Genomic DNA, 27,803 nt, shown 5'->3' on the forward strand with positions numbered 1-27,803 from the left:
CTCCATCCCTGTCAGTGCTGTGTGTTTCCCATGTGTTTTACTGTGTTCAGGTGTCTGACAGGCCCTGTTCTTTGCATGTGGGTGGGTGTCTCTCCATGTTCCTGTCACAGATGCAGTCCCCTTCTGTATATACACTGCTGATTAGAAGCCAGAGAATGAGTTGTACTACACCTGTACTTCTGTGCGTGACCAGCGGGTGTCCATAGCAGCACAGCAGTTATCTCTTCATTCGACGGAGGTTGAGATATTCTTGAACTGCACTTCCATCCCTCTGCAGAAGGTGTCTTGACTATCTCAGTGCTGCACTTCTGTCTGCATCCATTGGAGACTGAGATTCTTTTAGCATGTGCTTCCTTTCGCAACCAGCAGGTGTCACCATAAACAAAGGCTGAGAAATTCATGAACTGCACTCCCACCGCCAGCCACTAGGTGTCTCTACCAGAGGAGCCCTTCAGTCTTCATCTGTCAAGTTCTAAGTACTTCCCAAGTATCACTCTCTTACCTCTCCTGCAGCTGTCACTTTTGCACTCTACTTGAGTCTTCCACCACCAGGCACCGAAGTGCCCTTTGGCTGCACTCTCATCTCATACCAGCAGGTGTCGCTGACAGAACTGCGCTCACTTCTCCCTCCATCTGGCTCAGGACTGCACGCTCATTCCTTCCCAGTAGGTGTCGCTGCAGAGCTGCACTCAGTTCTCCCTCCATCAGGTGCTGGCTTGTTCTTTGGCTGCCCTCTGCTCTGATCCCTTCATATTAAGTGTCGCTGGCAGAGCTGCACTCAGTTTCACTCCATCAGGCACTGAGTTATACTTTGGCTGCACTCTCATCTCATACCAGTAGGTGTCGCTGACAGAGCTGCACTTTTGTTGACAGCACTCAGTTCTCGCTCTTTCAGGTACTGAGTCGCCCTTTAACTGCAGTTTCATTTGACCCCAGTAGGTGTCGCTAGCACAGACGCATGGCCTACTTCCACTGCCTGCAGCGGAGCATGTCTTCAGCTGCACTCCCATCTCATGACAGCAGGAGTCACTGTTGGAAAGCACTTTGAAGCAGTGAGTTATTTTTAGGTCTTGCTTGAACGCACAGAGGACCTTCGACCTATTGTTACCAACTCTTAAAATATACTTAGAATGGGGTGTGGCCACATCCAGAGGTGCATTACTCTCTCATCTGATGTTATTGCCTGTTCAGTGAATCACTCCACCTCCCAGGAAGTGCCGGGGGCATAGCTTTGGTGGGGGGGAGGGTTTTGAATGTTACACACTCCTAATAAATGCATTTTGTGGTAAATAGTTGGGTACAGGTGCTTTAAGTTGGGTACGGTGAAGTCTCTGTCCGATTTAACCAGGAATTAATGCACACAGACTGAAACTGCACACACACTCCCTCTCTCTGTTTCAAAAGAGATTGAAATAATGGTTATTTCACAAAATATTGTGTTTTCTGAATTTTTGCCCCTACTGATCCGGATTACTCTCTATTTCCACTGCACGTTAAGTCCCTCTCATACCCCTGTTTGTCATATAATGTATTTTAACATAAGGGGTATATTTATTATAATCTTTTTTTCCTAATTTACTGTCTAGCACAAAACTTGTTTTGCGCTGGAAGTTCACTTGAAAGTAATGCAGAGCGTCAGATAGAGCTACTTTGCATTACGTAGCGCCAAGCGGGTGTTCCATAAGTGGTGCACGGGTGTTACCAAGCAACCACCCACGGTTTTTGTTGCAAAACCCTATTTACTAAATAAAAAGTAGACAGTTATGCGTCAAAAAATAATGCCCGTTTCAAATAGACGTTATCACAGCAAAATGATTGTATTTCTCTTTTCTGTGCATGTTTTCTGCACTGCTCAGCACAAGGCACAGTGCAGCATTTTAGGCTGCTGCGTTTCCTGAGAATTTGGTAAATAGACCCCTATGCGCCACCGTGATTGTTGGGAAATCTGAAGCTCACACCCCTCGCCCCAACCCTACTGACCAAGCCACGCCCCCGAGGAAGGACCCTCATTGGAATACATAATGGACTATTTTACAACTGAAAAGTACCTGAAATGATCATGCTCTTTGACACATTCAGGGCCCGATTCACAGAACTAACTTAAGACAAATTCCTAAACTAACTCATTTTGGTATTCACAGAAGGCACTTACTCATTTTGGTATTCACAGAAGGCACTTAGTCATTTTTGGTATTCACAGAAGGCACTTACCCATTTCGGTATTTACAGAAGGCACTTACCCATTTCGGTATTTACAGAAGGCACTTACCCATTTCGGTATTTACAGAAGGCACTTACTCATTTCGGTATTCACAGAAGGCACTTACTCATTTCGGTATTCACAGAAGTTAGGACTCCCAACTTTACTACTCCTAAACTGAGAAAAATCCTAACTTTAAGACTTTCAGTATTCACAGAAGGCATTTAAGAGTCCTAAAGTTAGGAGTCCTAACTTCTGTGAATACCGAAATGAGTAAGTGCCTTCTGTGAATACCGAAATGGTAGTAAGTTTAGGATTTTGTCTTAAGTTAGTTCTGTGAATCGGGCCTCAATTCTTTATTTCCTACATGCTGTCTATACGGAAAGCAATGCTTGTTTGCCGCTTTCTCCTCAACATTAGCAGAGCTAATAAGGCAGGCTTTATTTTAATAAACAGCATGTGTGCATGTATTTCCTTTGAGCAGCATTTGTGAAAGCCTGTGTTTACATGCGTTGGCACGTTAAAGCCAGACCTATTGTTTTTTCCAATGCTTGTTCATCTTTTCCACCCAGCCCTCCCAGCGAGAGGAGGCTGGTGAATGGATTCTCTGCAGCTCCTCTTCCACATTCCTCCAGGATGTGCCCCCTGGGTCGGATTTCATTCATTCTTAAACACCCTACAAATTGCCCCCATAAGCCCCTGAAATGAGTCCTGCTTGGAGCGGCCAATCTGAAAAACATTGAACGGCTGAAATCGCTTTTTTATTTCCCACGTGCGAGCCAAGGGCCGCTGCCAAGATTTCACAGCAATGTAACTTTTCCAATTTCCAGTCTATCCAATTAAATGGCTACAAAAATATAAAATAACTGTATTCATGAAAAGATGCGGTGTGAGTCGCGGGGTCAAGATTCAGGGCTGGGAGACAGCAGAGTGCACCAGTGACCTTTGCCCTCTGTGACCTTGAAACACCTCCCCACACACTGTCTGGAAAACACAAACATGTCTTTCACCCCCCCTCACTTCCTTCAATTAACCTATTCCTCATCTCGCTTCACAGCAGAGGATCGTGTTTCTAGGCGCTAACATTCAGTTAACGACTGTAACTTGTTTATAGGATTTGTGTGGGTTCGACTTTTAGTGGCCAGCCCTGGAGGAAAGTCCAGTTGCCCAGTTGTAAAAGGTTTCCACTGAAACCAATGTGTGCCGCGTAGGACTTCGATTGAACTGCTGAGAAGAAAATCACATTTTCCTGCAGTTACATTTCTAAATTGGCCATTGGCCTCTCTTGGCTCCAGATCCTATTCTTATTAAAACTATATTTTGCCTTTCCCTCTGGAGCTGTGGCCCGGATCACAAAAGCCGTCAGAGTTGGCGCCGAGATCCTGGCCTGCACAGAGGCAGTTACCCTCCAATTTGAGGTTCACAGACATTCCCCGGATGAGGCCTGGGCGCTGCACCCGGTGCAGGCGCCCTTGTCACCCCCACCAAGGTGCTTCCAGGTGGAGAGAGGCAGCGCTTCGAAGCTACTGCGAGGCGCCTCGGATGCTGGCTGCCCTCAGAGGAAGCCTTGTGAAGATGCTGGAATGAATTTCTCACTTCCAAGGGAAGCCGGGCCACAGGAACCAGGATGGTTCTTGCCGGAGGCAGCTGTCAATCAAACGCCGCATTAGGGGCCCTTGGTGGAGCCGGGCTTGCATTCAGAGGGGCGTTACTATCGTGTAATGGTGAGAGCACTAGTGACTCACAATAGTTGTGAACCTGTCTGTTGGGATAAGAGAGTACAATCCACAGAGGAGTTCAGGCCTCGATCAGAGGTTGGCAGACAGGTGACTCCGTCACAGGTGTGAGGGATGCCCCATCCCCTCGTTCCAAGTGCACTGTACCCTGTGGCACCTGTAATAAGGTGACGCAAACCAGTCGCGTCTATGACAGAGTAGCCGTCCGTCAAACCCTGCCTCAGGCCCCGTCTCAGAAGGGTCATTTGTTTGGAGCTGAAGACTGGACAATGTCCCCAGGAGGAGAGATTTTTGAATATTGATGAGTCTCATTAGCATATAGATAAAACAAGGCAGTAGATTCTCTGTGGAGGTAGCTTAGGCCTCTGTTGAGTCCTAGGTCTGGCTGCGCAGCACATCTAGCCGTGGCGCGTAATTAAGGACTCAGGACACGCTATTGCTCTCCGCGTGGTCCGGACTAGTTCCGTGGCCACGCCTTTCTTTATTTATAGCCTGCGCGGCCGTGACGTATAACGGTCGCGCTAACGCACTGCTGCGTACGTGACAATTAGACCGCATGCATGCGGCCTCCAAAACATTACATCCCTTTCAACCTTCATTAAGTTCAAAATCCAAAGAGGAACAAACGAAACCAAAACAAGGTCTCTGGAAGTCATTCAGTTATACTGCACATCGTGGGCACAGAAACGAAAAAGTCAAAATGGCCGACAGGCCTGTTACCAGTTCAAGGCGCAGGTACCACCGCCTCAGCTCACAGCGGAGTCTGCCAGTTTCGAGGAGGGCGCAGGATTTCTTCTCAACCCATAGCCTGATGCCTCTCCTCTGAACAGGACTCTCCGGGGTGCACTCTGTCGGACCGGAATAGGTGACAGCCCTTCGCTGGGGGGTTGAGGGCTCTCGGCATCAGCTCTCCCGGAGCTCGGAGGGCTTGCCTCTGCTCTCTCTCCCGAGTCCCCTGGTACGGTCGCTAGTGCCGGGGTATCGGATGTCGTGGGGCTTGACCTGGCTGGGTCCCGGTCTTGGTCTGGGCGGTCCCCCGCCTGGGTGACTGCTCGCTTGAAGAATGATACATTCCGGGTGACACTCTCGCCACCACGCTGGGCGGTTACCATCGTGCCAGACCGGCGAGTGACAGTCCATGGATGGGGCTCGAAGGGAAGCCTGAACTTGCTCCCGGGAAAGCGGTCTCTCACATAGACCCAGTCTCGTTCTTCGATGTGTGAGTTTTTGCTCCGGCGCCTAAAGCTGGCACATTCATTGGATCGTCTTCGATTGCACTGGGTCTGCTGAGGGTTGGCTTTCTTGGGGGTCCATGTGCGATGGTGAGGAATGGTGTCTCGGACGATTCTGCCCATGGTGGATGGCCCCGGGGCGGCCGTGGTTGTGCGGTGGGCGTCAGCCTGTATTCTCGCAGGAATGTGTACAGGGCTCTCTCGACTGGTGTCTCTTCTGCCTGAGCAATTCTGATAACTTTGTTGAGGGTCCTCATGAATCGCTCAACTTCACCGTTGGCTTGGGGCCATCTGGGGGTGATTTTCCTGTGTTGAATCCCCCACTCCTGGAGGTAGTCGGCAAACTCCTGGCTTTGAAACAGAGGTCCGTTGTCTGTCTTCATTTGTTCAAAGATGCCGTGCGTGGCGATTATCTTTTCTAGCTTGGTAATCACCTCTCTGGCGGTCAACGATGATATAATTTCGACTTCAGGGTATCTTGTCAGGTCGTCAATGACGACGAGCATGTGGCGGCCGTCCGGAAGGTGTCCAAAATCAATGCTCACTCGCTCCCAGGGTTTCGTTGGATCGTCCTCAGTGATGACTGGGGCCGGAGGCTCGGGTGGACCTGCTGCTTGGCACCAGTGGCACGCCTTTACCCACTGTTCGACCTTTTCATCCATTCCAGGGAACCAGACTTTTGCCCTGAGTCTGCTCTTCGTCTTTACGATCCCTTGGTGGCCGCGATGGGCCAGCTCAACGGCCTGTTGCGATAGACTTGCTGGCATAACGATCCTGGGCCCACGAAGAAGGCATCCCTGGGCGTCCACTGACAGTTCGTCTTTCACTCTAAGGATCGCCACTATGGTTCTCCGTGCCTCGGGGGTTCTTTGACCTAGGGAGTTGTGTAGTGACTTCCAGTCACTGCTCCTGGATGCTTCTATTGCCAGTTGGAGGGCCTCGTCATTCCGGGTTTCTTCCACAATTTGCTCGATGCCTATGGGCAGGGGTCTTGAGCGTTCCAGAATGATCCTTACGTATTCTTCCGTTTCTTCGGCGTCTTCCCTCTCTTGTGTGGTGGCCGCTCGGGGGTGCCGGGAGAGATAGTCGGCCGGGTTGTTCGCCCCGGGCTTGAATTCTAACCTGTAGTCATATTCCTGGAGCTGCAAGATCCACTTTTCGATCCTCGGGGGAGGCTTGGAGACAGATCCCCTGAATAGGGGGAGCAGGGGTTTATGATCGGTGGATACGGTGAAGGGATGACCATACACGTATACGTGAAAGTGCCTGCATGCCCAATGTATTGCGATGGCCTCCCTTTCAATTTGAGAGTATCGCTGTTCGGTCTCTGTTAGGGAGCGGCTTGCGTAGGCTCTCGGCACCCAGACCTCTCCATTTCGGCTCTGCGTTAGTACTGCCCCCAGTCCATACGGGCTGGCGTCAACCGCGATGCTCGTTGTTTTTGTGGGGTCAAAGTACGACAGGGTGGTGTCGGCGGACAAGGCTGCCTTGGTGTTCTGGAATGCCATCTCTTGTTCTTCTCCCCAGTGCCATGGGGTGGTGGATTTCGTGAGTTCTCTTAGGGGTCTTGTGAGGTTGGAGATGTCCGGGATGAACCTCCCACAGAAATTCACCATTCCAAGAAAACTCCGCACTTCCGACATGTTGGTCGGGGCGGGTGCGGCTTGTAAGTCTTTCACTTTTTCAGGGTCCGGCACTACTCCCTTGTCTGAGAAGGTGTACCCGAAAAAGCTGATGGTGTTCCGCAAGAATTGGCATTTCTCCCTGTGTAGGGTGAGACCTGAGTCTCTGATCCTTTGCAGCACGCTCCTGAGCCTCCGGTGGTGTTCTTCTACGATGTCAGCGTAAATCAGCAGATCGTCGCTGACATTGAGGACGCCTGTTATTCCACTCAGTACTTCTCGAATGGTGTTTTGAAACACTTCTGCCGCGCTAGAGATTCCAAAATTGAGCCTCCGGTATCGTCGGAGCCCAACGTGAGTGGAGAACGTGGTGATGTATCTGGAGTCTGGGTGTAGGGGTAGCTGATGATATCCGGACCTCAGATCTACTTTGGAAAACCACTTCGCCTTATTCAGTTCTCCTAGAATGTCGTCTATTGTGGGCGTCAGATGTCTTTCTCGTTTGACTGCGGCGTTGGGTAGGCGCATGTCTACGCAGATGCGCACTTGGCCTTTTTGCTTGGGTTTTCGCGCCACCACGATCGGCGACACCCAGGGGGTGGGGCCACTGACCTTCTCGATTATTCCTTGCTTTTCGAGGTTCTCCAATTCCTGTTCCACTTTCTTCCTTAGGTGGAAGGCTATCCTTCGATGACGCAGGGCCACTGGCTGAATGGACCGGTCGATGTGTAGGGATACTTCCTTCCCACGGAGACATCCGATGCCTTTGAAGACATCTTCGAATTCCTCGATGATCGTTTCGAGTTCTTCCTCCAGTACTGCCATGGCGAAGGATATTAGATGAAGTTCTTCTGCCGTTTGGCCACTCAGTAACATTCCATTGCCCTCTCTGGTGACATAGATCGTGGAGGTTGCCTTTTTGTCCTGGTGGTGTATATCCGATTGGGTAAACAGTCATAATATCGATTCCAAAATATAGAATGGACATAATATCGAAGTCAAAATATAGAATGGACAAAATATCGAAAGGACACAATATAGTGGTTAAAAATATCGAATTTAAGGTAAGTAATATCGATTTTCAAAATATAGAAGTCAAAATATCGAAGTATACAATATAGGCATTAAATATATCGATTTTTTGATAATATAAATTTTTTTAAAGTGTTTTGTATGTTAGTATATGTGTAAAAAGTTTATATTAATTTTTGTAATGTATGTTTAATGTATTTTAAGTAATGAATTTATGTTATTTAATTTTTGCGTGATTTAATTCTGTAGCGGGTTGTGGGAATAGGGTGGGAAGTAATTTAATTATATTAAATTAAATATTAATTTTTAGCAATTATTATTAATTTTTAATTACATTTTGCTTTTTAGTTCTGTAGCGGGTTGTGGGTTTATAGGGGAATAGGGTGGGAAGTAATTTAATTGTAATTAATTAAATATTTGTATTTATTTATTGGTATTCATTTTGAATTTATTGTTATTTTTTAATTGATAATTAATTTTTATTAATTGCCAATTAATTTGTATTAATTGATTAATTGTTAATTATGTTAATTTTCTACATTTATTTTCTGTAGTGGGTTGTGGGTTTTTAGGGGAATAGGGTGGGAAGTAATTTAATTGTAATTAAGTAAATATTTTTTTTCATTCATTGGTATTGATTTTAAATTTATTGTTAATACATTTTTAATTGGTAATTCATTTCTATTAATTGGCAATTAATTTTTAATAATTGGTAATTATTTTGTATTAATTAAATATTTGATAATTATGATAATTGTATTAATGTATTTTCTGTAGTGGGATGTGGGTTTATAGGGGAATAGGGTGGGAAGTAATGTAATTGTGATTAATTACATGTTAAAAATACTTTTTGTGTATTGATAATTAATTTACTGTTAATTTTTAATTGGTATTCATTTGTATTATTAATTAGTTTTTGTTATTGAAAATGAATTAGTTGTTAAATAATTATGAATAGGTTATTAATTTTTAATAACTAACATGTAGTTGTATTTCTAATAAATTATTACATACTATTAAATTGGTTATTAATTTCAATTAATGTTTTATTGGGATTGATATTTAATTTATTTTTAATAATATATTAAATCATTACTTTCCCTACTGTTAAACTCACTGGAGTGGGAATAGTAATTTTCACACTCCCGCTATCCAACGCTTTCCCTACTGCTGCACTCTCTGGAGTGGGAATAGTATTTTTTACCCCTACGCTATCCAACGCTTTCCCTACTGTTGCACTGTCTGGAGTGGGAATAGTAATTTTTACCCCTTCGCTATCCAATGCTTTCCCTACTGTTGTACTCTCTGGAGTGGAAATAGTAATTTTTACCCTTTGAATATCCAACGCTTTCCCTACTGTTGCACTCTCTGGAGTGGGAATAGCAATTTTTACCCCTACGCTATCCAACGCTTTCCCTACTGTTGCACGCTCTGGAGTTGGAATAGTAATTTTTACCCTCCCGCTATCCAACGCTTTCCCTACTGTTGCACTCTCTGGAGTGGGAATAGTAATTTTTACCCTTATGCTATCCAACGCTTTCCCTACTGTTGCACTCACTGGAGTGGGAATAGTATTTTTTACCCCCCACGCTATCCAACGCTTTCCCTACTGTTGCACTCGCTGGAGTGGGAATATTCATTTTTACCCCTACGATATCCAACGCATTCCCTACTGTTGTACTTTCTGGAGTGGGAATAGTATTTTTTACCCCTACGCTATCCAACGCTTTCCCTACTGTTGCACTCACTGGAGTGGGAATAGTATTTTTTACCCTCCCGCTATCCAACGCTTTCCCTACTGTTGCACTCTCTGGAGTGGGAATAGTAATTTTTACCCTTACGCTATCCAACGCTTTCCCTACTGTTGCACTCACTGGAGTGGGAATAGTATTTTTTACCCCTACGCTATCCAACGCTTTCCCTACTGTTGCACTCACTGGAGTGGTAATATTAAATGTTACCCTCCTGCTATCCTACGGTAAAATATTGTACATTTTGTATTAATAACTTAAATTAATTATATCTTAATTTTAAGATTATTTGAGTATTTTTAAGTATGTTTTAGTTAATTATATTTATTATTTCATTAATTTAAAATTACTTTTAAGACATTTAAAAAAATTCGATATTTTGACTGACTATATTTTTTACAGACTATATTTTGGATTCGATATTTTTGTACTTACCTGTTTGTAGATAGGAATTCGATATTTTGGCATTCTATATTTTGGTGACTATATTTTGGTAAGTCTATATTTTGTCATTCTATATTATGTCAGTGATCCATCCGATTGGAAACACCCAATCAGTGGTATGGGCGTTTTTTGGCCGTAGGCGAAAACTCTGATTTTCGCAGGTTTTAGACTCGGTTTTTCTTGCAGTTGTGCGTAAACGTTTGCTGCCATGAGTTCGATGGATGCGCCGGTGTCGATGGTCGCTCTCACCTCTTGGTTCTGTATTGTTATCCTGCACTTCGGTAGTCGTCGTTTCTTCCTCAGTGGCTGATTTATGGCAAATACATAGTGTACCGGGTAGCTGGGAGCATCGTCATGCATGTCTTCGCTTTCGGGGTCTTCCAGCACTGCGTGAGCTGCTTCAGGTTTGGGTTTGGACGAAAGTGGTTCATGCGCCCGCATGACCCGCATTTCTTTCCTCGGGCTGGGCAATCTTGTGCTCTGTGTGGTATGCCACCGCAGTACCCGCAATCCTTACGACGTTCTTGCGGCCTACCTCTCCCCGCCGGGCGTTGCTTGGGCCGCACCACGTTGACGTGTTCCGCCACGTGCACCTGTTCAGTTTTCGCAGGTCTGTGTAGTGCTGCCTCCATATGGGATGCCCTCGCTTGAGATAGTTCTTTTGAGCGCCCCAGTTTGAGGATCTCCACTAGCGGTTTGCCATCCTCTTGGAGGATCTTCACCCTCAATTCGGAGGAGTAACAGCCCTGGATGATTTGCCCGCGGATTTCTTCTTGCTCGTCGCGGAATCCGCACGTGCTTGCGAGCTCTTTTAGGCGGCCATGGAAGGCGTCGAGGGATTCTTCCGCTTCCTGTCTTGCCTGCCGGAATATAAACCGCTCATAATCCTTGCTCTGCATTGGCTCAAAATGGGCGTTGAGCGCGTTGAGGAGAGTGACATACGTATGAGGGGTGGCCTCCGTCAGGGTCTTGTAGATCCGATAGATATCCTTCCCGCCAAGATGTAGGAGAAGCGCCCTGCGTCTCTCCCTCGCCGTACCAGCACCTTCGAAGTAAAATTGTAGCCTCTCAACCCAGTCCTTCCATCTCCGGGCAAGGGCCGCCGGCGCGCCATCTACAGAGAAGGGTTCGATGGGTGGAATGGACGCCATGGTGGGCGGAGGCAAAGATTCTCACCGCAGAAGGTGCACTGGGTGAAGGGTCACAGGACCGGGATGTTCCCCTGACAGAGCAGTATCAGTGCCAAGGCACCTCGTGGGTTCTTCAGACTCTCGTCGCCATTGTTGAGTCCTAGGTCTGGCTGCACAGCGCATCTAGCCGCGGCGCGTAATTAAGGACTCAGGACACGCTGTTGCTCTCCGCGTGGTCCGGACTAGTTCCGTGGCCACGCCTTTCTTTATTTATACCCTGCGCGGCCGTGACGTATCACGGTCGCGCTAACGCACTGCTGCGTACGTGACAATTAGACCGCACGCATGCGGCCTCCAAAACATTACAGCCTCCACAGGCAGAAGGACGAGAGTAGGAATACCACAGGGACTATTTTTTGGGACTTCCGCCGGTTATAAACGTGGGATCACTTTACTTGCTGAAAGCGATTTATCAAATAAGATTCAATCTACTTCTGGGCTGTGTCTCGAGTGTGGGTCAGAGTTCGGCAGATGGATGGACTAGTGACTTATATCCCGCCTGCTGCATTACAAGTGCATTATATCCCATGACACATGTAACATGGCGGATGAGAAATCCCTCACATTTGTGAGGGGTTAACCAGTGCACCGAACGCGAAATCCCTCTCTCGGAGTCTTATCTCCAGGTCCAGAATTGCCGCCATGAGGCATGGTTGCCCCCCCAGAAGGATGAGACATCATGATTCACCTGTGTCTGATGCACACAAAGCGTCACCCACGGTGTGAAGTGCTGGCGTCTGTCTGTCTGCTGGAGCCAGAGCATAAGCCTGACTGGAGGCTGCAAAGAGCTGTTGTCTTCATCGAAGGATGTCACCACTTTCTGATGCAGCTCTCGAGGGCTTTGGCCAGGAAAGGGTGCTTTGAAATTTGTTGAAAACAAAGGGTCACCCTTGTTTTCTGAGTGGAAGGATCACGTGACCCATATTTAATCCATCAAGGCAACACCTTATGTCAGCAAACAATTGAAAATATCACTTGGTAAGGAGTGAGTGGTGCACTAAAGTCTTTAACCATGTTGGCTGGGGTTAGGTCTGTGGACTGAAATGAAGTTCATAAACCAGCTTTGGTGTTTGTTACCTCTGAACCAGACAAGATGACCATGGGCCATATGTATGAAGCCTAATTGTGATCGCAAATGCTGAAATTCGCAGAATTTCAACATTTACAATCGCAATTTGGGCAGTGTGCTATGTAGCACACAAAAACCCACACGCAAAATAATTAATCGCAAAATTTGCGATTCCTTATTTTGCGAATGCATTTAAGGAATTGCAAACTTCGATTCCTTAAATGCAATTTAGGAAGCACCCAAGTTGTGCGATTTTAGTTTAAGGAATCGCAAATTACCACCAGCTTCAGTTTGGTGGTAATTTGTGATATCTTTGAAAAATTCCCTTTTTTGCATTTTTCAAAGTGCCATGTGGGTCACATACAAGGCCTTAGAACATGTACGTGCGCCACATGTGCACACATGTTAATTTCAGGGGTGCAACAGGGTGTCCTATTGACACCCTTGCAACCTTGAAATTGCATTCTCAATTTGCAATTCTCTAATTGAGAATCACAAATTGAGAATGTCTTCCCATTCCTTCCTATGGGTCTTCTAGCCCATAGGAATGAATGAGGAGGTATTCCTTATTTACGAATCTCAATTTGTGATTCGCAAATAAGGAATAAGTGGTATTCGCAAAATATTCTGCTAATCCTACCTACAATGGGTTTTTCGATTCTCTAATTGTGATTACTTAAAAATCGCAATTTGGGAATCGCAAAAAAACAAATTACCTACATATGGCTCTAAGTCTTAGGGAGTCTGTAGGTTAAGGCCTGAGCAGTTATTGCACACATAAACACTACAGAGCAAATGATATCTTTTTCTTTTTGGCTTCAAAAAAGTAGGAGATAATTTTGCACTTCTACATACAGACCTTGATGCCAAGAAAGTTTGGGGGTTTGCAGACTTGTTGAGAGTTTTCATGCGCTTTTACAGAATTTTCCAAGCTGATCTCCATGTCAACGGAGGCTAGTTAGAAGTCTTCTATCTGTGTGTTCTACTTTTGAGAACATTTTTATACATTTATTGTTAATCTCTCTTTTTAGTTTAAGCTGCTTTGGTCATGCCTGATGAGTGCTCTTACATTACATGAGGCACAACCTCCATGCTGGTGTTTATACACTCAACAGAGATGTTATTCCTCATTACAGGCATGTAGGTGTATTTGAAGTCTCTGGTCCAAACCGTTGGTGTCTTCATTTGACCATGACTTAAAGTTGTAAAAGTGAAGAAGGCATAAGGAAGTGAAGCGACCCGCCCACTGGTAACCTTCCAGTGCTTAATTTGAGCCGGTGACTGCCAGTGGGGCCCACTGATACACAAAGTGAGAGGACGTTGTAAAGTGAACTGTGTGATAATCTTAACGGGGTACAAGGGAGTCTGAAAGGGAAGCCTGGAGGACACTACATGTTTCTAACACACAACAACATTGTAATACCTATCACTGAACTGTAAAAATATTTAAGAATATATTAGCAGTAGGGAGCACAGTGCAGAACAAGTGTGATGGAAACAAAGACTTTAACAGGATCAAAATGAACCAAGACTCTTTACTTCTTGATGCTCACGATACACATCGTGCGCTGTTCAGTTTCATCAGTAAATCTGGACGTCTTTGCAAATTTAGTGGCCAATGCAATGGGAAGTGTGCTGTGTGTGAATGATGGTTGCGACCCCACCATGCCGTAGTACTTTATTTGCGGGATTGTGCTCCAGAAGACACCACCAGCGACATACTGGGGCATTATTTATGAGAAGTGTTGCATCACTGCGACAAAGCAGCAACGCCACACTTCTCACAGCGGCCTCCATGCCTAGATGCGTCACTTCATAAATATGGAGCAGCGCGGCGTATTATTTACGCTGCCACTGCGTCACAAAAAGTGATGCAACAGAGGTGTAAATGTAACGCAGGACTTCATAAATAAGACCCAGGAACTTTATTGCGCTCATGGTGAATGGGCCTGGCTCATGGCTACGCTACACACTGCACCCTTAGAGCTCTCCTAGTGAATGGGCGTGGCTCATTTGCTATGCTACATACTGGACCTTTACCCCTCTCCTGCCGAATAGGTGTGTCTCATTTGTGATGTTACATACTGCACCCTTAACGTTCTCCTGGTGAATTGGGGTGGCTGTGTTGCTGCACTGCATACTACACCCATACAACTCTCCTGCTGAATGGGTGTGGCTCATTTGCTACGCTACATACTGTACCCTTACTGCTCTCCTGCTCAATGGATGTGACTCATTTGCTACGTTTAATACTTCACCCTTACCGCTCTCCTACTGAATGGATGTGACACATTTGCTACGTTTAATACTTCACCCTTACCGCTCTCCTGCTGAATGGGTGTGGCTCATATGCTACGTTTAATACTGCACCCTTACCGCTCTCCTGCTGAATGGGTGTGGCTCATATGCTACGTTTAATACTGCACCCTTACCGCTCTCCTGCTGAATGGATGTGACTCATTTGCTACGTTTAATACTGCACCCTTACCGCTCTTCTGCTGAATGGGTGTGGCTCATATGCTACGTTTAATACTGCACCCTTATCGCTTTCCTGCTGAATTGGTGTGGCTCATATGCTACGTTTAATACTGCACCCTTACCGCTCTCCTGCTGAATGGGTGTGGCTCATATGCTACGTTTAATACTGCACCCTTACTGCTCTCCTGCTGAATGGGTGTGGCTCATATGCTACGTTTAATACTGCACCCTTACCGCCCTCCTGCTGAATGGGTGTGGCTCATATGCTACGTTTAATACTGCACCCTTACCGCTCTTCTGCTGAATGGGTGTGGCTCATATGCTACATTTAATACTGCACCCTTATCGCTTTCCTGCTGAATTGTTGTGGCTCATATGCTACGTTTAATACTGCACCCTTACCGCTCTCCTGCTGAATGGGTGTGGCTCACATGCTACGTTTAATACTGCACCCTTACTGCTCTCCTGCTGAATGGGTGTGGCTCATATGCTACGTTTAATACTGCACCCTTACCGCCCTCCTGCTGAATGGGTGTGGCTCATATGCTACGTTTAATACTGCACCCATACTGCTCTCCTGCTGAATGGGTGTGGCTCATATGCTACGTTTAATACTGCACCCTTACCGCCCTCCTGCTGAATGGGTGTGGCTCATATGCTACGTTTAATACTGCACCCTTACTGCTCTCCTGCTGAATGGGTGTGGCTCATATGCTACGTTTATTACTGCACCCTTACCGCTCTCCTGCTGAATGGGTGTGGCTCATATGCTACGTTTAATACTGCACCCTTACTGCTCTCCTGCTGAATGGGTGTGGCTCATATGCTACGTTTAATACTGCACCCTTACCGCCCTCCTTCTGAATGGGTGTGGCTCATATGCTACGTTTAATACTGCACCCTTACTGCTCTCCTGCTGAATGGGCGTGGCTCATTTGCGATGTCACATACTGCACCCTACCGCCCTCCTGCAGAATGGGTGTGACTCTTTTGCCACGCTACATACTAGACCTTTACTGCTCTCCTACTGAATGGGCGTTGCTCATTGACTACTCTACATGCTGCACCCTTACCACTCTCCAGTTAAATGGGCGTGGCTCATTTACTATGCTACATACAGAGCCCTTGACGCTCTCCTGCTGAATGGTAGTGGCTCATTTGCTGCGCTACATACTGCACCCTTAACGCTCTCCTGATAAATGGGCGTTGCTCATTTAGTACGCTACATACTGCACCCTTACCGCTCTCCTGCTGAATGGGTGTGGCTCATTTGCTGAGCTACATACTGCACCCTTACCGCTCTCCAGTTAAATGGGCGTGGCTCCTTTGCCACACCTGTTCCTTGTGTGAGGCTTGGGCTTTTCACACTCCCTTTGACTTCTGCAATGCTCAATTCATGGCAGCACCCCCACTTTGAAAATGGTTCCATTAGCACTGCTTGGGTATGTTGCTTACACCAGGCCCGTTTACATAGACAGTGATGTACAAGAAAAAGAAATTCTAGAAGACTTTTTGCCATGAGTGCAAGTTACCAATATAGCGAGCTGAGAGCCGGTAACACGACCGAGCCGAGAGCGGGTCCTTACGTGATCTCAAGTTTACATGACCTCAAGTGACCACTCAAATGAACTGAAAGCTGAGCGTAACATGATCTCATGTGACCAATGGAGCGAGCTGAGAGCCTCTCGTAAAATAACTTCAAGTGACCACTCTAATGAACTGAAAGCTGAGCGTACCATGATCCCAAGTGACCAATGGCGCGAGCTGAGAGCCTGTCGTAAAATGACCTCAAGTGACCAACGTTGTGAGCTGAGAGAATGTCATAAGATTACTCTGATTGACCAACGTATTGAGCCCAGAGCTGGTACTTACATGACCTCAAGTGACCAAAAGAGTGTGCTGAGAGCTGGTCATAACATGACCTCAAGGGATCAAAGTTCCTTTGGGCCTCAAGGCCCATAGGAATCAATGGCAATTACCGAATCGGTAAATACTGATTCGGTAATTACCGAATATTACCGATTCGGTAATATTTAAAGAATTATTACCTACATGTCAATTACCGAATTGTAAATACCGAATCGGTAAAATTCTGTATTTACGATTCGGTAAATGCCATTTACTACATATGGCCCTCAATATATGCCATTATTGTTTCCACAGCTCTCATAAATTTTACAAATATACAATTCAATTCCATATCAGATGGTTTAAGACGTGCTATCACCGCTTGTCTGCATGAGCGATTGTCCCGCTGGTTGAATGGTATCCTTAGCAGCCCACGTCTTAGGTCTAATAGAGCCGGGCATATATAAATTAAACGGGTGATGTTCTCTACACCATCTTTGCACAATGTACAGGTAGTTGGTGTTGTTTGTCTCAACTACAGCGTTGCATGTTTGATGCCTGGGAGAATTCCAAATCATGCTCTTATGAACCTTCTTTTTTGTCGCGATGACCAACCAGACTCTACATAAGACTGAGGTGGAGTCTGTATCTGCTCCGCAGACGGCAGAGGGGCCGACCATCAAACTTAGCATTTGACCGAATGTCTGCTGTCCTCCGACACAGACAACTCCAGTCACATCCCACAGTAATGCTGGAAACTTTCAGGGTTAACTGACTGCACAAGGAAGGGATGTGCCCTGCACAGCAAGCGGTCACTCCAGGAATACATTCTAACCATAGGATTCCATTCGTGGGTACACCAATGAGAAATGTTAACCTGGCATTGGCGTTGTGTCAATGCCAACCATGTGCCATGATTCTAGGAGTACAGAGCATGGTGTTTCCGATTGTAAACCATCTGCTTTTTCATGTCTGTTTCCAAATGACATTCTTTGATTACCACCCATCCGCCCTACGCTGCCTCCCCCAAACATACTCCACCAGTTCCATACTCCCGAGCACCACTCTACCACCCTTTGCTGCCTCCCACAAACATACACCACTGGTTCCATACTCCCTGGGCACCACCCATTCGCCCTACGCAGCCTCCCACAAACATACACCATCAGTTCCATACTCCCCGAGCACCACTCTACCACCCTTTGCTGCCTCCCACAAACATACGCCACTGGTTCCATACTCCCTGAGCCCCACTCTACCGCCCTACGCAGCCTCCCACAAACATACGCCACTGGTTCCATACTCCCTGAGCCCCAATCTACCGCCCTACGCAGCCTCCCACAAACATACGCCACCGGTTCCATACTCCCTGAGCCCCACTCTACCGCCCTACGCAGCCTCCCACAAACATACGCCACCGGTTCCATACTCCCTGAGCCCCACTCTACCGCCCTATGCTGCCTCCCACAAACATACACTACTGGTTCCATACTCCCCGAGCACCACTCTACCACCCTTTGCTGCCTCCCACAAACATACGCCACCGGTTCCATACTCCCTGAGCACCACTCTACCGCCCTTCACTGCCCTCCACAAGCATACATCATCAGTGTGATACTCACTGAGTATCACCCTACTGCCCTACGCTGCCCCTTACAAACATACACCACTGGTTCCAAACTCCTTGAGTACCACTCTACTGCCCTCCACTGCCCAATGCAAACCTAAATCACCAGTGTTACACATCCTATGTACCACCCTAGTGCCCTTCCCTTATTCATCCTATTCCTGCATCCTTATTCTGAGAAGCCTCGAGTACTCCCACCACCTTTCTCTACCTCTCCTCCCCGTGCCTTAAGAGTGGCTCTCCGTCAGTCCCAACCAACTGCTCTAGGGTACCACTCCTAGGGTGGCATCTTGGGCCTGCACTCCATGAGTACCAGAGTTCCACATTATTGCCCCCCGCTGGCTGCCAGCTGCCGCTGCCTTGAAACTGAATGCGAGCATTTCTGGCTGGAAGAAGCAGGGAGAGACTAGTGTCTCAATGTTCTGTATCCAGATCCCGCCTCAGGCTTCACTTTGAAATGTTTCTTGACCGACCGCAAATGCCACATGGTCCACAGCGTACATGCTACATTGACCAGATACTTACAAATGTAATCAGGATAATATATCCAATGGAAGTGGAATGAAAGGTGTACTGGAGTATTGGCTATCCTTTTCAAAAATGAATGTCTATTAAAGAAATTTGCCTTGAAAAAGTTCCTGCCTAACCGAAACGTGTATCGCTGGGCTGAGATTAAATGTTCGTGAAAATCTGGCTCACATAAGTAAACCGAATGTTGCAAAGATAATGAATGTGATAGAGTATATGGTGTTATAAATGTTTTACGATGATGGTAAGGTGTGTGCTACCTAAACATTGATTCAAAAGTATTGGCTTACCCTACCATTGTGGTCAAAATATTGCGACTACAAAAATATCATATATTGAACCAAAATATTGAAGGTAACCATATATATTTCTTTTTATGTTTTACTAGAAAATCGAAGTTTAAGTTAGAATTTACTTTAAAGTTCTTTCTAATCATGATATTTTATTGCATTGCATTATATTTTTATTATATATCTTACGGGTAAAAGTGATTTTTATTAAAAATGGTGGTGTGAAATATGTATTGTTTTAGGTTGTTGGGTTTTTGAGAGGATTGGGTGCGTAGTGTATTTATTATATAATAATTAATATGAATTGATTAATTTGTTTATTTTTAATTAATATTTTTTTAATTATTTATTGAGATGTGTAATTATGTTTTTTAATTATCTATTACATTATAATTTCAGATTGTTGGTGTGCAGATGGATTGGGTGGGGAGTGATTCTAGTTATGTTTTAATTATGTTACTTGATGAGTTTTTTATTGTTTTATACATGTTACTTTTTACTCATGTATTTCATTGTTTAATACATTTTTTATTATGTACTACATTTGAATTTTAGTCTGAGTGGTTTATCAGGGGATTGGGTGGGAAGTGTTTTTTAATATATATTAATGAATGTTAAATGATTTACATGCTAATATTTCATAATGTTGTAATTGTCATTATTTTTTTTAAAATATGTTGCTATTTTATAAATGATGTATCAAATTCTAAACTTGGGTTATGGGCTTTAATGGAAGATCTGGTGAGTAGTCTTTTAAATGAAATATAATAAATTGAGGTTAATTTAGTGTGTAAATTATTGTGTTTTTCAAATTGTCATTTAATTGTATATTTAATTCTGAAAATGTTTCTTTATGTTTGTATAAACATTTTATAAAAGCTATTTTATTTTGTTATAACAGTTTTAGTGGTATATTCTGGGATTTTGTTTACACAAGTTATTTTGTAATTAATAAAACTCATATGTTAAATTATAAATAAATAAAAAATATTCCATGTCATAAAGCTTTTTCGATTGCTTTGCTTTATGGGCAAGTTGTAAGTATAATCTTTATTACTATTTTAAAATGTTTACTTAAAATTACACAATATTTTAGTAAAGTTATAATCACTCTTAAAACTGTATTTTATTGGTTTTGATAAAGCAACAAAATAGAAACATACAGTGCAAGAGTTTCAATTTCACACATAATACCCCAAAGAGTATGAAGTAACGGCGGCCTCAGATATTGGTGCCTTCCACATGTCAGGTCTTACAGCATCATAGAGCTGCAAACAATGGTAAGTACAGTTTGTTAGGCGAACCAAGTCATCAAGGAAAACACCAGTAAAGAATTACACAGAAACTCGCTTGGTCGCCATATGCGCAGCCGTACAAAACTAAAGCAGCCTCAGAGCTATCATCAGCGCTCGAGCCCCCATCCTCATTGCACTTCTCAAGCGTCAGGCCAGGATCAATACACCCTCCGTCACCCCCTCATCAGTGCGTGAGCACCGCAGGTGGTGCTATTGTGCCGCCCCCTTTCCATTTGGTCTCTCAGCCACTTAATTTTATTAGGATATTTTAATTATTATTTTGTTTTTTTTTGTATTTTCAATGGGAAATATTCTTTTTGGGGGTAGTGAATTTTAGCCCCCAAATGTATGCACTTTCCACAATGTTTGCTGCACTGGAGTTAGAACACAGAATCTAAGTTCCCACCACAATTTCCCAAGTAAAATAGCAAATCTGCCTACCCCAAAACCACAAAGTCTTGGCCCAATGCCTTGCAATTTGGAGTTAGAATAGTAAGTTTGCCCCCCCCCCCACCCCCACTCTCCAATGTACGCATTGTTCCCAGTGTGTGCTAGCCTGGAGTTAGAATAGTAAATGTTATTGGCCCAATGTATGCATATGCCCTAATGTTTGCAAGACTGAAGTTAGATTAGTAAAACTGCCCCAACGTTTATTAGACTTGAGTTAGAATATTAAATTTGCGCCCTGCCGCCAAGTATATACACCTTCTCAATTTGTGTTTAAGAGGTGTTAGAATAGTAAATCTGTCCCTTCGATGTATGTATTTTCCTTAACATTTCTCTTTAACAATGTGAGTTTTTTTCACGTGTTCACAATATTTTGGTTACAGTAGTATAGTTTGCTTGTTTCTTATTTGTTATGTATAAAATGGATTTAGGTACTATTTTTTATTTTGTTTAGTATTTCTAAAAAATTAGGCTGCTTAGTTTTAGTTTTAAATTTTTAAATGTTATTTTTAATTATTTAATAAATATGTCTTTAACAAATGCATAATAATTTTCGTTTTTTTAAATAATTATTCATTATTATACATGTTTAAAATATGTTTCATCATTTACTATAAAATATTTGCATTATACCAATCCAAAAAACTTTATTCGACAGATATGTCATCAAAGCACAGTACATAAATAAAATATTTCATAAATCACATGTATTAACACAGTTAAGACCTTTTTTTAAAACATTTCAAATCTATCCTCTAAAATGGTAAAATACAATTGATACAAATGGAACCAACTGGAAATATTGATACTTGTAAAACCTTTCACGCAATTACAGTTCATTGTGTTATATGATACAGGGGGACACAATTCAAATCACTAGCAGTTAGCACACGAATTCAAGAATTTTGATGCCAATTTAGGAAACATTAAAGGAGACTTATGAGCCTCTGAAGGACACAGCAAAGCCCTTAAAATACACGTTTTCAATATTTTGCTATTTACAAAGACTTGTGAGCACTTTTCGTAAGTGTTACAATTGTCTTTAGAATTGCCCGGAACTTGCACAGTGTTGATTAACTTAAACCACCTCAAAGTTTTAAAAATAGATTAAAATTATAAATATTTTGTAATGCCTGTTTCATGTCTGTATTGCAATAGATTTGTAAGCTACTGCTAAGTGCTTCTATTTGTTGGCTATCACTAGATATCACTAGACAGCTTACCCTTATATATTATTTCACAGCCAATATGAAACTTTGCCTTAGGATGGATGTTATCATCCATATTATAGATTACATTTATAAAAATAATTGCTGTTCCTTGAATTTTAATTATTTTAATTGTGATTATTTAAATGATGATGTTTTCATAACACATGCATATTTTATCCCTTTACATAGCTGGTAATGGCTTATCACGCACATGAATGTGTTAGTTAATTGTGCATGTGTAAGTTACTCTTCCATTAGTTATGCCAACAAACTTCATTGATAACTTCAAACATGCATCTTTTGAACCAATGTATACACCAACTATTCATGAGTAATGCTTGGCATAATAAGGCAAATGATAATGCGTTCATATTTTGTGATGTAAGATTTTTAGTTAATACTCCAACTATCTTAAAGTTCAGAAAATGTTGAAGGAACTTTGGGGAGAGGATCTAGCATTACAGCTAAAGCTACTAACTTTGGAATTAAAGACAACAAATGGAATTAGCACCCATCTTTTAGAAAATCACATGATAGTTCATTGAGGCATAGCATATTCATTACGGATAGTAGAAGAAGCAGGTCCAAAATTCACTTGTAGTCAAAATAACTGTTCTTTATTGATTTAATATATTCAGACTTTTAAAATCCAATGAACACGAAATGATTCTTTTAGCCAGCGCGTTTCGTCTCTGTCGAGACTTCTTCAGGGCTCAGAATTCAATATTTGTGGTTCAATTGTATCCCACTAGCAAAAAGAAAATTCAGCGACACGAATAAATATAGTGTCAATAGTAATCTGAATTGGATGTACGGGGAAGAAATAATAAGAGTAGGCAGGGTGGCCTGCAGCAATCTAAGACGTCTGTGCTAGAAAGTCGTAAGCTTACAATTATTTCGACTACAAGTGAATTTTGGACCTGCTTCTTCTACTATCCGTCATGGATATGCTATGCCTCAATGAACTATAATGTGATTTTGTAAAAGATGGGTGCGAATTCAATTTGTTGTCTTTGATTGTATTTGAGTTTACCCAATAGGAAGTGGAGAGGGGTGCACTTCCTGGTTTTTCAAGCACCATCGGAACACTATTAGGCCACTACAAGTAATAGGTGCAGGACTCTTGCCTCAACCCTCTGTGTGTTTTGCTGTTAACTTTAGAATTAGGGAACAAAGTTTGAGTGTTTGACTCGGCTCACAATCCCATGATTCATGCCAAATCACGTAATCCCCCAGCACATTAAAAATTTTAAACAATGTGTCCTTGTGTAATGTAACAAGTGCTCATGTAAAGTGCTCCAATACCTTCGGGTTGAGATTCCACTATATAAAACCGCAAAAAAAAGTAACTTCGGGTGATCAGGTGCAATCACTGCAAATTTCAGGCGGTGCATGAAGTTAAAGTAGGTGTGTCATGGAAAAATACTTTTGTATGATAAGAAAAAAGTATTCATTTTTTCATTAAACAAAAGTCTAAACTAGTAATTGCGCAAAAAATGTAAGGTAGTCTCTGCTTTGAATTTTCCACAGTTCTGCCGTACTTTAGGCATGAAGTATCCAGGGTAAAAGTCCCACCACCGGGGCCTCAGAACAAGTGAGTGAACAAAACGTGAACAGATGTTCATGTCAAGCATGAATTTACACAAAAAATAGCACAAAAGGCTGGACCAACATTTCACATAATAACACATCAGTTTGTGTAATACTTGGGCACTTTGCATAATTTCCCTTGACCCATCTCTCCACCTACCTGTCTGGTCTCTGAAGACCTACCTGATGCCTCCTGACAGCCGCCGCTGCCACCTCTTACTATTAAATGTTCTCTTTCTGTCCACACTTTCTGTGTGGAGAAGTGTGGCTCACCGGTTAGAGGAGGCAGACCCGGACGCAGAGGTCAGACCCAGGACCAGGGTTCAATTCCCGACGCGGCAGGGTCTTGGGCTCAATGTCCACGGACTCGATAATTCTCGCCTCGGTGCCTACTCAAATCATGGGTTCACACTCTGCAACTCTGGGCAATAGCTTGCTTAATCTCCACTACGGCGCCACCGCGTGGGATGCCTGGCTTTCACCTTGGGGATGCCCAGTAGGGGTTATCTCGCAGGGAAAAGCCAGGATGGGTTCCCAAAGCAAGCGCCTTGAGACCTTACGGTGAAAGGCGTTATATAAGAACGTATGATTTACGATTTGTATTTACTACTCCTCTGTTTGCCACTTATTATGCCTTTCTCTGTCCCCTACTCCGCTGTTTGCTTCATATGCCTATTTGCCTTTTTCTGTTCTTTACTCCTGTTTCCCGCTTGTTTCCACTGCAATCTCTCTTTTTCCCACCCTCGTGCTCCCCTGCTGCCACTCCCACCTTGCTTTTCCACTCCCCGACAGCCACACACACTGCCGCCCCTCACACCTCCCAGGACCTACTTAATGGAGGATGCAGTGCGGTCGCCACACCAACGGCAAGCCCATCTGCGCCTGTCTGTGCATAGACTTTACCCACATCAGGACCCCTTGCTCCTGGCCCACTCGCAGAATTGACACCGCCACCCTCCACACCCTGAACACCGAATGTCCCCCAAACACTGCTATCACACAGCACCACACTCTACGGTAGGACCATTCTCCTGTGCTAGATGCATCTTCTCCTGCACCAGCACGAGCATCGCCCTGTCTCAGAACTCCACAGCAATCCCTCACCACATCCCTCCAGTAGTGGCCCGCCCTCTTCACTGCATACTCCTCAACACACGCTCCATTTGCAAACACTCAACAGAGTAATAGAGCCTCATCATCGCTCTCACACCCAACATTGTCTTCCTCAATGAGACCTGGCTCAACGCTGCATCCACCCCAACATTGCCACAGTGATTCCCGACCAATATACAATCACTCACCAGGACCACACCAACAAACCAGGAGGAGGAATAGCCATCATCCTCGAAGAGACCACACAGTGCACCACTACCACCATCGACAATACCCCCACCCTCATGGAACCCCTCAACTTCAAGCTCCACACGGACAACAAAACAACCACCAGAGGCACCCTCGCATACGCACCCTTGGTTCCGTGGCCCAGCTTCTGCAACACCATCGCAGACTTCATTGTGCCTCACGCCCTGGACTCCAAGGGCTACATCTTCCTCTGCGACCTCACTTCCACCCCAATGACTCCAATGACAACAACTATGCCCACCTCTTTGACAGTATAAGCAGTCCAAACTGACCCATATACTCTGCGACCACATGCACATCGCAGGTTATAGGCAGGACCCCATCTTTAACTCTAGCGACAGCGTCATATACAGTCACAGAACTCACTTGGACTGCCACTCCATAGTCCACTTCAGCATCTCAAGCCCCTGTAACGCCATCACCAAGATGGCCAGCACCACATTCCGCAGCTGGAGCAAAATCTCAGAGACCAGTTGGATGGATGCTCTCAACACCACCAACCCAGCCACTGCCACCAACCTGGAACAGGGAATCAAGAACTTCAGGGCCTGTATCACCAACTATGCTATCAACAATGCCCCCAGCAGAAGCAACAATCGCAGAAGATCCTCCAACAAGGCCAGTGGGTACTCCCCAGAACTCAGAACAGCAAAACGTGAGAGCAAACAGCTGGAAAGCAGATGGTGCGCAAGCAAAAACACCAACAGGGCAGCCTTCAAGACCTCCCTCAGCCTCTAACACTGCCTTCTGAGGGCAACAAAGAAGAAAGCCCTAGCCGCATGCTTCAAAACCAGCGCCAACCACAGCAAGGAACTTTCCAACATCGTTAGGGAGTTCTCCAACCCAGCTGCCAGTGAAAACCACATCACACCCTCACAGGAGCTGTGCGACAATCTTGCTGACTATTTCCACGACAAGATCACAACATATACAGAAACTTCGAACCCCAACCGATACACCCTCACAGCAACTGACAGAAACCACAGACTGACCACCTGGAACAGCTCTCCACCCTGGACACCGCCTCCATCATGAAATCAATCCACTCGGGAGCTCACACAGGCCCATATGTGCACCATATCTGCAACCTCAGAAACCAAAGGATCGTCCAGGAACTCACCACCCTGCTCGACACCTCAATCACCCCGCAACTTTACCTGATACATGCCAAAGGCAAACCACCACTCAAAAAACCTTCTGCGACCTCCAGCAAACTCAAGAACTACAGGCCAAGCGTCACCCTGCATAGGTCCTGAGGAAGGTGGTGTTCAACCCACCGAAACGTGTGTCGACCTTGCGTGGAATCCATCTCCAACATCTGATGGCTTAAAATTTAGGCAGTAAAAATTTCTCTCTGTCATATCAACATCAAGATTTGTTCAGATGCTGCATTCGTATGGAATGCGTGGATGGTAATAGGTTAGAATGAATGATAGTGTGTGAGTGGAATTGTATTAATATTGTTGTGTTTTTATAGCCCAGGGACTATTTACTATAAAAGTGTTTGTATTTGTTGTAATATGTATTTTGAACAAAACAATATATATCAAAAAAGATAAAAATATTTTTAAGAAATGAAAATGAACAGAGAATGATGAAATAAAATATCAAAGAAATGTAATTCATTGGTCTTGAGGTTATTGTTGTGTATGAACAAAGTAATACATGCAAATCATGCTGATAATGAAAAGTATAGAGGTCGTGAGGGAATTTCTTCAGTACTTGTTACTTTTTCTCCCCTGACCTCAAAGTAGCGTTAGAGGGATCCCCTCCTTTATGTGTCTGCTAGACAGGCACTAGACAGGGACTACACAAGCACTATACAGGCACTAGCAGGCGCTACACACGCAGTAGCAGGCGCTAGACAGGTCCTTCAGCCTCACTCTGGAGCTGTCGAGTTCAATAAATCTCCCCCCGTCATCCTGCGATGCCAGATGTTCTCTTTGCAGATGTTTCTGTGGAATTTGGATATAGCCAATTAACCCTTGGCGCCCCGGGTGAAGTGCAGGCAGTAATGAAACCCGAGGAGGCTGCGCCTTGAAGCCCCGCGCTCCGAGGGGCGCTGAGCGGCTGAAAGCGGCCTCAGCAGAGCTCAGCAGGCGGGCACTAATGGCCCATTACAGCTCACATTTAATTAGAGCACTTGAGGAGATGGGGCTGCAGCCGGCGGATGGCGTCCCTGGACTCCCAGGAATCCCCCCGATTGGCTGATGGTCGCCCTCATCCTGACATCCATCCCTTCGCGCACAGAAGGCCATTAGTGAAAGATGGGGCTTTCACGGCTGTGTCTATGGGTGGGCCTCCCACTGGCACGGTGAGCCTCTCTGCGGCACAGATGGCCCTCCCTGCTGGCACAGGTGGGCCTCCCTTCTGGCACAGGTGAGCCTCCCTGCTGGCATGACTGGCCTCCCTGCTAGCATATGTGGGCCTCCCTGCTGGCACAGGTGGGCCTCCCTGCTGGCACGGGTGGGCCTCCCAATGGCACAGTGGGCCTCCCTGCGGCACAGAAGGCCCTCCCTGCTGGCACGGGTGGGCCTCCCTGCTGGCACGACTGGCCTCCCTGCTGGCATAGGTGGGCCTCCCTGCTGGCACGGGTGGGCCTCCCAATGGCACAGTGGGCCTCCCTGTGGCACAGAAGGCCCTCCCTTCTGGCACGGGTGAGCCTCCCTGCTGGCATGACTGGCCTCCCTGCTGGCATAGGTGGGCCTCCCTGCTGGCACGGGTGGGCCTTCCACTGGCACGGGTGAGCCTCCCTGCTGACATGACTGGGCCTCCCTGCTGGCACGGGTGAGCCTTCCTGCAGGCACGACTGGCCTCCCTGCTGGCACGGGTGAGCCTTCCTGCTGGCACG

The sequence above is a fragment of the Lissotriton vulgaris genome, chromosome 8, assembly GCF_964263255.1.
Source record: "Lissotriton vulgaris chromosome 8, aLisVul1.2, whole genome shotgun sequence".
NCBI lineage: Eukaryota > Metazoa > Chordata > Amphibia > Caudata > Salamandridae > Lissotriton > Lissotriton vulgaris.